Source organism: Nycticebus coucang, chromosome 1, assembly GCF_027406575.1.
Source record: "Nycticebus coucang isolate mNycCou1 chromosome 1, mNycCou1.pri, whole genome shotgun sequence".
In the NCBI taxonomy this organism is placed as follows: domain Eukaryota; kingdom Metazoa; phylum Chordata; class Mammalia; order Primates; family Lorisidae; genus Nycticebus; species Nycticebus coucang.
In genome coordinates, this window is record NC_069780.1 from 96,839,641 (window position 1) to 96,853,688 (window position 14,048).

Here is a 14,048-nt window from a genome sequence, read left to right on the forward strand (position 1 = left end):
AAAGAGGAGACCACTAGCAGTTGACAACTGTCCCCTTGGCTCCAGCCACCTACCCTCAACCCCGCTTAGTTGGGGGGTACAGCTGCTGCTCTTTCAGCACCAAACCTCTTCACTCCCCCAAACCTGAAACTTGAAAGCAGTGGAAATTCTAAGTATGAAGGCCAAGACAGAGCAATCGCTGGAAAATCAACCTCTCCCAACAATGAAGGAAACTGTACCTTTAAAGCACTTAAATAATTGCTGAAAAGGGAGAAACCGGGCAATCTCAATGCCAATCGATGTTGCCAGTTCTCACCTTGATTACTATTCTTACCTAGTAAAGGAGGTTAGATGCCAAGATTAACAGACGTCGCTAAGAGCAACCCACCCTGTACCTGGTGTGCTAACCTGGAGTGTCAGCCTGGGGCAGAGGGATTGATTAGGCCAGGAAGAGTGGTACTGCCGGTGCCATGGCGCAGACCCCTCAAGTCACCTGAATCAGTTTCTGATGTTCCCTGTCACTCTGGAGGGGACATGCTCTGTCTTTGTTCTGGGGCAATTGTGGGACAAGCAAGTGGCAAACAGGAGTGAATGAGCCTCCGGCACCAGCTCGGTGTGCCCTGGTGTCATCAAGTGGGTGGTATCAGAGCAGGCCTGTGCTAAGGAAGACCCCAGAGTTAATTCTGGTAAAGTGACGGGCTTGTGCCAGTAACTAAGCAAGCATAGGCTTCACGTGGAAAGGTGTTTTGCCAGAGTCTCCTTTTTAGATTGTTACAAGTGTAATAACAGAAACTAATTCTGTGGTCATGAGCCGGCATTGGCTCCAAACTTTGCTTCAAATTCACCCTCCCTTCTCCCCTTCTCTTGGGTCCGAAGGTCTTCCCGGGAACCTCCAGAATCCTCACATATCTCACTATCAAACTTCTTACCTTAATTGTCCCCTGGGCAAGGCTTTTAAATGAGAACATCAACTTGTCAATTGTGTCAATCCTATGGTTGCCTGGGGTGCAAAACATACTTTTTCTTTTTTCTTTTTACTTTATTATAAGCCCAGGCTTGTACTAACTACAGTGTTATTTCTCGAGACCCGGCGTAAGAGAGGGACCTCTTGTGACTCTGCTCAAGAAGGGAGAGTTGACCTGGGTGGAAATGGTGGGAAATAAAGAAATAAAGCCCGAGAAAGACAGAGAGACAAAGCAAGACAGGAGATAAGAGATAGGATGGCATTGGGAGGACTGATGCAGCTGATGGCTGCAGCCAGCACCTGAACCCTGGAAACAGCTTTACTTATACAGTGTCTTGACAAGGTCATGTAAATCCTAACATATGGGGCAGAGATCAACCTTAAAAAGGGAAAACTGTGTGCTGGCTGATAACAAGAAAGTATGCATGGGCTTCGTGACTTCTGGCAGGTGGAAAGGTGTTGTTAAAGGAGGAGAAGTGGTTGGGGGTCGCTCCCAGATCATTTCCCCAGCTGTGGGGGCCCTGCTGCCCACAGCCTGCTTCCCAGAGTATTGTCATTTTTGAGGATGACAAACCTATAAAGTGTATTGAAGTTGCTTCTTCACTGACAGTGTCCAAACACTCAAAGAACAATGACGAGGCATTACAACAGGTCCCCTGCACAGTGGCAGCAGCTGGGAGTGCCTGAGCCAGGCTGCCTGTGGGATACCCCACCCCCCTCTGGGACGCCCCACCTGCCCTTGAGACCTGGGTGATTGGCACCTGTCCATGGTGCCACCCATCACAGAGCCCACCTTGTGTGTTATTGGGAGGGTAATCTGAGCTGATAGAACTTGGAAAAGACTCTGCCGTATAGTAATGATGCTACGTGTTGCCTACCATAAATACTATAATTGTGTGGCTGGGAACTCAGCAATGCTTGGATTGTCTTAAAAATAGAAATTCTAAACATTTTCCTAGGCATTTCTTCATTGCAACTGTTAAACTGAACTTCTTGAAGGCACATTACAGACTTTTAGTTTGCTGTAGGGGAGCCATTGATTTTGATCCATCATAGGCTAAGGGGACAAAACCACACATTCTCTCTCTCTCTCATGCACACACACACACACAATCCAATATTTTAAGGGTATGGTCTAGGGATGTCAATTTAACAAAAGCGTGACATAGAAGCAGACATTTATTTAGTGAGATTATCATCAGGTCTTATTTATAAACAGACAGTTTAAACAGAATGAACTCTAGAAGGGATATGGGGGTTGCATGTGTGTGTGAGTGAGAGTGTACACACAGTTTGCCCTTTTTCTTTTTTTCTCTCTTTTTTTCTTATTATAATAGTTTGATTTAGGGGGGGAAAAACTCCTTTTCCAAGTTTTCAGATACCTGCAAATGATATTCTGATTCTGCCGGAAGGGAAAAAAATGGAAAAAATAGTTTACCATGATTCATTGGAATCAAATCTTCAAGAATGCCAGAATTGTGCATATATAGGTCTCCCTGCAGTAACATGCATTGTTTGTTGTCACCATAAAACCAGGGCCATCCCTTCAACTGGGCTGATTAGGCAGCTGCCTCATGAGGGGCAGGGAGGACCCTGACAAGTTCCCACCAGCCCTCCCCAACCCCACACCCAGCAACTCCTCACCTCCTGTGACCCTCATTTCCTACTGGTCTCAAATTCCTGTCCAAAAGGGTCAAATCAATCTCATATTTTGAAAACACAATCAGTTTAAAGTCTCTCATAATTTACCTGAGACAGGAGAGATTGTGCTCAACTCCTATGAGAACATTCCAGAGCCTTACGAAGTCAGATGAGCCACTGCAGCCCTCTGTGCTGTAGAGGACAGCCCCTGAGAAGGATTCCAACTCTTGCAAAGAGTCTGGTGACAGAAATGTGAGCGGGAGAGAAAGTAGGGAGCCTCGAGAGCTGGTGTAAGAGTCAAAGTTGCAGGGCACACTGGGGCACTTCCTCGCACAGGTGGAGGGAGGTGGGGGTTACCCTGGTTTGGGGAGAGAGGAAACAAACATGCTTCCCTCTTACCTGTGCAGACTTGGACAGAACTAGAAAAGCAAAGATGTGGCAAAGGTGGCCACACGGGGGGTTGGCCCTGGGGTCTTCGATGTTCAGTATGTTTCCGTTCCATTAGAATGCTGACATGTGTTCACCCAGGATGGCTTTTTTGTTTGTGTGTGTGGGTTTTTTTTTTTTTTTGGCTGGGGCTGAGTTTGAACCCACCACCTCCGGTATATGGGGCCGGCGCCCTACTCCTTTGAGCCACAGGTGCCGCCCTGTGTGTTTGTTATATGAGACAGAGTCTCACTTAGTTGCCCTGGTAGAGTACCCTGACTTCCACAGCTCACAGTAACCTCAAACTCCTGGGCTCAAGCGATCCTCCTGCCTCAGCCTCCTGAGTAGCTGGGACTTCAGGTGTCTGCCATGATGCCCGCTAGTTTTTCTATTTTTAGTAGGGACAGGGTCTCACTCTTCCTTGGGCTGGTCTCAAACTCCTGAGCTCAAGGGATCCTCCCTGGTTCAGCCTCCCAGAGTGTTGTGATTACAGGTGTCAGCCACCATGCCTGGCCACACATGAAGTTTTATTAGAGAAATCTTGTGTTAAATATGGGCCAGGAAAAGGGAAATGAATCAGCAAAACAAATCAGGGGCTGCTGCCAGGGTCACGCTGCTGACTTCACCTCCACCTAAAACCAACCCTGGTTTTCCCTTTCCCAGGTGATTACCAAATGGTGACTGATTGTTTTGTAACAAACTAAAGATATGTATATACAGTGGAACCTCTGAAGGGTGACCACCCAAGGGTGAACTGTCACACACTGGTCAAAACACGGAGACCACCCTGAGGAACTAGGCCTGCTGTCGGGGCAGGTGGGCAGCGGTGGAGGGGCTGCTGTATTTGCCTTTTTTGTATTTTTCCTTTTTAGATTTTCCCCCCTCCCCCCCGAGAAGTAGATATTAAACTGTGTAAAGGAAAAAGTCTATAATGATGAAGCGAAGGTAACCATTTTGCTGCTATTTGGGTTGTTTCTGCAATTGTGGGGACAGGTCCCGCCCACCTATTTATTGTGACATTTCTTTTCTAGAACCAGACTAGGACAGACTCATATACCGTTCTGATCTGGGTGCATTTCTTCGGAAGGTATGCCGTCCTCGTGGGGGAGCAGCCTCTGCCGGGCCTGGTGCTGACAAGGCTGGGAAGGGACTGAATACGTGTGCGAAAGATTGCTCAGTGAGACGGAGAAAATCAGGTGGGGGACTCCAGAGAACATGAGTGTACCCCGACCTCTCCTTGACACTCATCTCCACGCTGTTCCCAGCAGCGGGTCTGTCTTGAGATTCTGCACGGATAAGCCCTGACTTTAGCTCAGTGGATTTATAAGGATCCAGTGGGGAGAGCTAAGAGAAAGTGAAGCAAAGCAGAAGCGAAGAGACAGAGGGCTGTGCCGCTTCTCCCCGGGAGGGACTGTGTCCAGTGTTCCTCAGTCTGCCCTGTCCACAGTGGGCGGCTCGCTGTGGGGCTTAGGGGCGTTGGGGAGACCGTGACCCTGCTGCCCTTTGTCCTGGAGCTCCTCCTTTCTTGCTGCTTCTCCTTACTGTCACTCCTCTGTGATCTCTGCTTGTTCTGGGGAGGGTCTCGGGACTGCCCTTAGCACCACACATGCACCGCATCCCAGCCCTCTGAAGCCCCCCACACCAATGATGTTGAGTTTTCCTGGCCCTGCTCCCCTGGGCTCCCAAAATGTCTGGATAGCGCCCCTGGCGCTAATGTCCCTGCCCACCGAGTGAGTGGCCTCACCTGCCTACCTGCTGGCTCCCAGCTCAGGGGCACTCTGTTTTCCTGCAATCACCTCGGCCCAGTATTATCTGGACTGCACTTCCACCAGGCATTACTCCTCACTTACCCTAGAGGAATCTACCCCAATTTAACACACACACACCCAAGAAATGCAGAATTGCTTAGTTCTCTAACCTCTTCCAGTCACAATGGTGCAATCTTTGGTTTGCAAAAGAACAGGCATCTAGAAGCTCTGTTGAAGTCACTATAGCAGCCTCCTAGGGCTGCAGTCACAAAGCACCACCAACTGGGTGGCTGTAAACAACAGAGAGACATTGTCTGGAATCCTGGCGGTCTGGAAATCTGAGACTGAGGTGTCAGCAGGGCCATGAGGTGAGGGAGAGAGTCCTTCCTCACCTCTTCCAGGCGTGGCCAGCAACCCTCGTCATTCCTGCGTTTGTGGTGGCGTCACTCCCATCTCAGCCTCTGTTGTCACATGAGGTTCTTTCTCCCTCTGTGTCCACTTGTCTCCAAATCTCTCACCTTCTAAAGACACCAATCGTTGGATTTAGGGCCCACTCTGCTCCAGCGTAACCTCAATTTACTTGACTACATCCGTACGGATCCCGTTTCCAAATAAGGTTGCTTCCCTAGGTATGGAGGGATTAGAGCTGCTACACAGCTTTGGGGGGTACATAGCTCACTCACCACAGTTACTATTGGTCATTGGGTGACACAAGCCAGGAGCAGCTCCACGGTATGTACTGGAAACTCAAAGCATACCTGTCAGTCCTCAAACTCCGCACTCACCCCCTTCCCACCATGGAACTGCCCTGCTCTTCAGGGGTGAAGCAGGTTGGGGCTGGTGTCTCCCTGGCAGGGCTGGCCCATCTGGTCCAGACTACTTCTAAGCAAGGCCGGACCCCAGAGGAATAATCACTATCCATGGTCATCCAGGCACTTTGACCTCCCTTTGAAATCATGAACCCTAAAGTCCCAGGCAATATCTGTATGAGTATCTACCCAGCCATTTACCCTTCCCTGAGTACCAGGAGCACCCTTGTCATAGATTACCCTTTCTGACATTCTTTCTGCCATGCTAGGATGCCCTTCCCGTTCACACACGGTACTGAGATTACCTTCCGAGGGGATGAGTGTGTCTCAAGCCCGATGTGTCTTCTTGACTGTTCTGACCTTGGGGAGCTACAGAAAGCCCCAGACATACTCCTCCCATGTGAACAATTCAGATCCCCAGCTTCCCTGGACCTTCCTATTTTCCACTGATAAATTACTTTGAAAAGAGAAAGTGTGACTTCTTCTACTGGAAAATCAGGTTTTACAGGTGCTTATTTTTCAAGATAAGAGGTCAGATATGGGGGCACAGATACCATCTAGTGGAATTTATTATCCACAATTTACAATATAACCTGTATGATAATCTCGGTCATCTCTCTGCCACTGCTTTGATTGTGTAAGTAGAAAGAGAGACGGAGAGAGAAAGGGAGAGATCATTTTCTAAAAGCCAGTTCTTGGTTTTTGCCTCAGCCTTTGTGCAAAGAGAGAGTCTTACTGAAAAACTAAATGCCAGGAGGCTTAGTTAGGCATGACAGTGCTAAGACATTTTATAAATATTTTGGTAAGTAGATAAAAGAGAAAGTGATTTGCAAGGTAGTTATTTTCATTCACAGCTAATTGAAAATTCCTCATTTGCATTAACCATCTGAGCTGTTTTCCATTTGGAAGAACGTTCTATTCTAAGTCCCAGCTCCTCCCACCATAGGTGGGTAGCATCTGCATTTGAACCTGTCAAGATGACACTGTGTACTGGGAGGGAGCCCTAGGTGTCACTGATGACAGAAAGGATTTAAATTAACCATTTGGATTCAATGAAAGGAACAAAAAACCATTTAGAGAGTGTGGAAGCTTGATGATGAGAAAAACCTACAAAATAGTGAGTGGTGGGCGTCCTTTGTTCCCGAGAAGAACAGCAGCTCTGTTTAGTGATCTCCATGGGAAAGGTACTCAGTAAGCAGATAGCAGAAGTGCTGAGTCATCAGTATTCTGTTACAATTCACTGGCTGCATATTGTTCCTTTATCCTGAAGATTCACACATTCTGAAACGTCTGACTTAGTAAATTTTCTTGATTGTCTTAACAGTGTCCCTGGGAGTGAGAAGGGGGCATATTTCACAAAAGAAAGAAAAGTGATGTTGAGTGACAGTGGTGGGGCCAGACCCCTAATAGTGAGGATTCTAGGTCCCAGCTCAGTGCTACATCCAATGAGGGACACCAAAGAAAAGCTTCTTTAAAGTAATATAGAATGGCCAGGTGCGTTGGCTCACTCCTATAATCCCAGCACTGGCGGAGGCCAAGGCAGGTGGATTGCTTGAGCTCAGGAGTTCCAGACCAGCCTCAGCAAGAGGGAGACCCCCATCCCTCCTAAAAATAGAAAAACTAGTCGGGTGTTGTGGCAGGCACTCATCCCAGCTACTTGAGAGGCTGAGGCAGTAGGATCATTTGAGCCAAAAGTTTGAGGTTGCTATGATATATATATATAGAGAGAGAGAGAGACTGTAATGAAGAAATTAAAAATTACAAAACTCCAACCCACTCTCCAGATGATAAAATGAACATCTGGGAACATTTCCCTCCTTTTCAAGAAACCAAGTTGGAATTACGCTATCTGTGCTGGTTTGTATCTTATACTTTCACCTTATTGTTTTGAGAGTATTTTCCCATATTATAAAAGTATTCTTTGGAAACATAAATTCATTAGCTGCACAAGGAATTAGACAGTAAATAAGTCACAGCCCACCCCAATGATAGAATACTAAAACTTGACATCTTCTAATGTCAAAGCCAAAAATTCTTCTCTACTGAGTGTTAAATTTTTCTCAGTTTCTTGAAAAGAAATTACATAACTTGTACTGTACATGATTTTTTTTTCTCTCTACAAAGTAGATGATGATAATTCCAAAATTGGGATGAACCATCTGGAATATGAGTCATTAGACGAAGTAAAAAGAAAAAAAGAGAAAAAGTAATATGAGTAAAGCCTTCTCCCAGGAAACTGAAGATCTGTGCTACTCCTTGCCTTTCATATCTGGAAACTAGTGGGGAACCTGAGTGAATGGCAGGCTGGTTCTTTTCTGAAGTTAACTGACCCTGAGCTGTGTTCATCCCTTGTCTGGCTGGTGAAGAATGTTCTCCCCACACCAGCTCACAGAAAGGATGAGGCAAGCAGGGAAGTCTCTAGGCACCTGCTCGTTACTTATTCAGAAAATAGAAATACAGAAGAACGTCCTGTATGTCAACGGCTTCCTAGTGGGGAGCCCTCTCAATGAATGGGGGTTTGCTGAGCTATCCCAGAAAGACGTAGGTAGAAAGTCGATGAAAAAACTCTTAATATATTCCTTTTCTTTTTCATGTCTGCAGACTTTAAAGTTCTTAGCAGCTTTACCCTGAATAAGAGTCTTTACTTGTTTAATACCAGCAGAATTTAACACTTTACCACATAAGAAGACAAGGCGAGTGGGAAATAAGAACCAGCTTCTGTGACTCAGAGCTCTGGCTTTCTGGTAGGAAGGTGAACAACTCCCATTCACAGGGTTCTTGTCTGTGCCACTCACTGGGCTAACTGCATTACATCTACTATTTAAGCCTCGCGACAACCTGTGGCAAATAGACATCATTACCCTATTTTACGGCTAAGGAAAGAAAGATCGGAAGGCTGACTTCATTCATTCTTCCACTTCACGCCCCTCAGGAAACATGTCTTGGGCTCCTAACGGGCGGCCGGCACAGTTCCCGGGCTGGAGGTACTGTCAGGAGCACGGCTGTCATCTCTGCTTCCTCATGGAGCAGACAGGACACACAGCTGTGGTTTGCACCTGCTCTTTAGAGGTTCCGGCCTCTAAAGGGCTGGAACCCAACATTAACAGGGCAATTTAAGGGGAAACCTGGGAGATGTCACAAGGCACCAGAACATGGTGTTGCGTCTTCATTTTTTTCCTGTTTTGGGAATCACCATGATTAACTGTAGAATGAGGAATGACTCCCTGATTCAAATCATTAGTGCTCTGGTGCCTCATTTTGTGATGAGTAGGTGGGTCCGTGAAGCATCTGGCTAACCAGATTGAGAAAAAATGCCCTGTGATTTTGCCGCTTCATGGTCCCGACACCGAAAGAAGTATTTTTCGGTATTAATGATTCTAGAACATTCCACTCACCGAGATTACCAGAGTTAATGGTAGTTAATTTGCCAGACAGAATGGCAAAGACAGGATTCTACTGAAACATTTTCAGGTGGTTCCATCCACAAATACAGTTGTTTTGGCAAGACAACAGCCCTTTCCAACCACATAGGCAGGTGAAAATATTTTCCCAGGTGACAAATGGCAGAACCAAAGCTTGAAAGCATTGATGCCAGCATGAGACACAGTAGACTTCTTTAGGAACACAGTCACCAGCCTGATGTAAAATCTTCCAGTTCCCATGATAGAAAAAGAGCCCTAATTGAATTCTATTCCTGGGCTGGATGGATACTCAGAAAGCAAGCCCTTTTTGGTTTTGGAATTAAAAAAAGTTTTTGAACATTCTAGTAATCTTCACAATAGTTATTCTCCATGGGTTTACTAAAAATCAAATGAATTATAAGAAACCAATCATATTTTAAGTGTTTTTTCAATCTACAACCCCTAGTCAAGGATTATACCATGGAGGTGGCTTTAATCTTACAAGCCATATTGCAGTGAGAGTTAGCTCTCAAAGAAAACACAAAACCTGCCTGGAGTAGATTCATAGGCTAATATTAACGAGTAATAAATAATTCAAAACAGTGCTGGAGAGGGTTTTCCTGAGGTGTAATTCTTTTTCCTGAGCAAGCTGTTCATTTTGCTTTATGTTAAAATGCATAGCAAATGTGGTTTTACCAAAATAAAAGAAGGGGCATTATTTCTGTGGAACATTTTTGGAAATCATATTTTACTGTTACATAATGATTTTATAACCTTGACACATAAGACCTGTTTCCCAAAGAAAATATACTTCTTTAAAGAAGTTAATATCGTCAGGCTTTTCTTTTTCTTTCTTTCTTTTTTTTTTTTTTTGTAGAGACAGAGTCTCACTTTATGGCCCTCGGTAGAGTGCCGTGGCATCACACAGCAACCTCCAACTCCTGGGCTTAAGTGATTCTCTTGCCTCAGCCTCCCAAGTAGCTGGGACTATAGGCGCCCGCCACAACGCCCAGCTATTTTTTGGTTGCAGTTCAGCTGGGGACGGGTTTGAACCCGCCACCCTCGGTATATGGGGCCGGCGCCTTACCGACTGAGCCACAGGTGCCGCCCAGGCTTTTCTTTTTTTTAATGTAGACTTTGTATGATAAAAGCTTAATTTGGTAATCTGGCAGCAAACTGTTTAACTTTTAACTAATTTCAAAACAATCAAGAGAAATGAAATAAATAAGATTTGCTAATTGTAAATACTATTCTCTTTATGAAAATCTTTCTAACTTCTGGCCAGGTGCAGTGGCTCACCCCTGTCATCACAGCACTGTGGGAGGCCGAGGCAGGTGGATTGCTTGAGTTCAGCAGTTTGAGACCAACCTGAGCAAGAGTGAGACCCCATCTCTACCAAAAATAGAAAAATTAGCTGGGTGTTGTGGCAGGCACCTATAGTCCCAGCTACTCAGGAAGCTGAGGCAAGAGGATCTCTTGAGCACAAGAGTTTGGGGTTGCTGTGAGTTATGATACCACAGTACTCTACTTAGGGTGACAGAGTGCAGCTATGTCTCATCAAAAAAAAAAAACAAAAATCTTTGTAACTTCTTATTGTATTATCACTTTGATGGTAAGTCCTAAGAAAGGTCTGTCTTTGCTTAGCTGTAATTATGACCACACAAGCAATAGAGTCATTAATGCAAACTGTGGAGATGCCTTAGTATCTGTCCACATTTCAGGGGCATGAGAATCTGCTGTGACGAAGCTATTTTGATCATATCAGTGTTGATTGAAGTGAGTGACAAATTTAGCAGCCCCAGAAATGCTGCCAATCAGTGTGAGGAGACGAGCAGGTGTGTGCCCGTCGAGATGCTCTGCCTTCATGGAAGCATCTGCTCAGGGCCTGTAATCTGCAGGAGCATACTCATGTCCCTAAAACCAAGATCATCTGGTTTTTCTTTCCCCTCACACTTCTTGATTCTCTATAATAGCTTCAAGCAAACATAAAACAGGGCAACCTAATACTTCACCCACAGGACCCTATGTTCTTTCCAGAAATATATCTCATATTTAAAGAGGCATTGCCAAATGTGCTAAAAAAGGCCCTGCTCTCAGACACATTTCTACTTCTTCTATTTCTGAAGTCCCTGGTCCATCTCCAGGCTCCCATACTATATTTATGACTTTCTATTTCTCCTGCATCTGTTTCCATAACTTTTTAATATACTAATACTTACATACTCAGAGAACAAACTGTACACAGAAAGAAAAGAACATCAAGGAAAGTAAGGAAACCCAAGGTGGGTGTATTTCCTTGAGCTCAGGAGTTCAGCCTGAGCAAGAGCTAGATCCTATCTCTACTAAAAATAAAAAAACTATCTGGGTGTAGTGGTAGGTGCCTCTGGTAGCTACTTAGGAGGCTGAGGCAGGAGGATTGCTTGCGCTCAGGAGTTTGAGGTTCCTGTGACCTATGATACCACAGCACTCTACCCAGAGTGACAGAGTGAGACTCTGTCTCCAAAACAGAAAGAAGTTTGGCGCCCGAGTTCAGTGGTTAGCATGCCGGCCACATACTCTGGGGCTAGCGGGTTCAAACCCCATCCAGGCTTGTTAAACAACATTGACAACTATAACAAAAAAATAGCCGGGGGTTGTGGTCGGCACCTGTAGTCTCAGCTACTCGGGAGGCTGAGGCAAGAGAATTGTTTAAGCCCAAGAGTTCGAAGTTGCTGTGAGCTGTGATGCTACAGCACTTTACTGAGAGCGACATAGTGAGACTCTGTCTCAAAAAAGAAAGAAAGAGAGAGAGAGAAAGGAAGGAAAGAAGCAAATAAGTAGTCTCCTTAATCAGGTCTAGTGCAGTAAAATCTATACATATATATTTATAAAGGATAAGTTTATAAAGGATATATATGTATATCCTTATGTTTCCTTAAATGTGATTTTTAAAACTACCATTTGCTCGACTTAAATAGCACATAATTCGTATCAAGTCACCTTGGTAGATTAAGTATCTTTGGGGGTGTGCAGTCTTTTAAATGATGGCCCATGAAAACTTTGGGCATTTTTTTCTATTTAAGTCAACAGCTACTACCACAGCCCTTTGATGTATTTTTTGAAAGTTTAAGGTTCAATGAAAAACTCAGAAGTGAGTAACAAAGCACAGCCCCGGTTTCCTTGAGTGAACACAAACACAGGTGATGAAGTAGGACAACAGAGAGTCGCAGGCCAAGGAGCCGTACGAGTTTAGACGACAGAAATGTAGATCTTTACACGGGGCTGCTTTGAGACAGCTCTCTAAGAATGTCTTAGAGAGTAATTAGGAGTAATTCCCACGAAGAGGGGATCATCTCATAAATGATGATTCAAAATCACACCTGCCTCACCACATTAGTCACAAGCTTGGGGAAGACGGGGACTTTTCTAGATCATCTTGACACCCCAACACCCAGAACACCTTAACTGGGTAGGCACCTGATTGAAAGTCCTTATTAAAACTCAAATGCAGTTTGAGGAGCTGGGGGCTAAGGTGATGTCCCCTCTCAGGCGCTGGGCACTAGAAGGGGGCCCCCAAACTAGCCCAGCACCACCCAGCAATAATATTTACGACCCATGCCTACATCCCAGTGTTTTAACTAATCATCTCATGCGACCCTTAACCCACAAAATTGTTATTCCCAAATTTGTAGGCGAGGGAATGAAGACTCAGAGATTTAGTAACTTCCTCAAGGAAGTTCCTGGGGCAGGTGCCAGAATCCACATGTAGAAGCTTTTTCAAAAGCTGCTTCCCCCTTGGAACAAAAATGAGCAGCTGAGACAGCCAGGGCCTGTGTCACCGAGTCCAAACTCTTGTAATAATCGCCGAGATAGAGCTGGATTGTGTGGATTATAGCTGTTGCCCCCCAAAGGTTGAAGTTCAATGTAAATATTAACAGAGATGCTCAAAAATAGATTTGCCTGAATCTTTTTATGGAACTAGTCAAAGATGTGTCCTAATCACTCAAAGATAAAACAAAACAAAACAAAAAACCTCTTCATTAAATTATAAGCCAGCAACATAATCTTATAAATATCTTATGTGTCTTATATGGAATTCTTGTTTTTGTTTGTTTGTTTTTTATGTTGATCATGGTACAAGATGTTGATCCTGGAGCAGTGAGAGAGAAATGGCAAAAAGAAAAGAAAAGAAATATCCTGAATCTCCTAGTGAGGGAGAGAGGCAGACATGAAGGAAACAGTGTTCAAGCAGTGTACAAGGAAAGTGTTTTTGAGAACACACAAATAGTCATTAATTCAGGGGGAGGGAAGCCTTGAAGGATGGGGAGGATTGGGTAAATAAAAAGATGAAAGAAAGTTCATGTCTAGGTTTGGGAAGCCGCGTGAGAGCCCAAGGTGGGTGTTAGGAAGAGCAGGTAGAGGAGGCTGAATGGACGCAGGTGGGGAAATGTGAGGTTGATGGTGGAGAATGGAGGCAGGTCAGGGGGTGGCTTTGAGGTCACACTAACTTCTTAGAAATTGTCTTCTTGGGGCGGCACCTGTGGCTCAAGGAGTAGGGCGCCGGTCCCATATGCCGGAGGTGGTGGGTTCAAACCCACCCCTGGCCAAAAACCACACACACACACACAAAAAAAGAAATTGTCTTCTTGGACAGCAGAGTACCTGCATAATCTCCCTGGGCTTTAGGAAGAGCCCTGTGGCAACAGTATGTAGAAATGACAGTGTAAGAGAGGTGGGGACATTAAGTGAGGACGTCACTTTGAGTTCTTCAAGGCAAACTCAATCTAAAACCAGTTGGCTCACTTAGGAAAGTGTTTCAGAAGCTAATTCTGCAAATATCGCAGCCCTGTAGAAAATTCTCAACCTTGAAGGGAAGCTGCCCAACTGGCTTCCTCTGGTAACTATGAAAACTATTAATTAGCTCAGGGGCTTTCAACTCTTTTTTATCTCACGGCACTTGAACCTATAGTTGAACTTCCTCAGCATACTTCAATTATGTTGATCCAAAAAAGAGTAAAAAACAATACTTACTGTGCTTTGAATTTCTTTTGTAAACAATGAATGGTCTTTAAAATTTTTTCAAGCACATCTAAGATCCTCT

The 14,048-nt window shown here is 45.0% G+C and overlaps 1 protein-coding gene across 7 annotated transcripts in view; it reads left to right on the top strand.

The window, feature by feature from the left end:
• Positions 1 to 14,048, top strand: part of SORBS2 (sorbin and SH3 domain containing 2) — a 231,929-nt gene that overhangs the window by 78,328 nt on the left and 139,553 nt on the right. For 6 of the 7 annotated variants that reach the window (XM_053584201.1, XM_053584209.1, XM_053584217.1 and 3 more), the window contains exon 3: positions 4,042 to 4,206. The gene's annotated coding sequence lies outside the window, so the exon portion shown is untranslated. The remainder of the gene's footprint in view (positions 1 to 4,041; positions 4,207 to 14,048) is intronic. The other variant, XM_053584190.1, reaches the window with a different exon arrangement.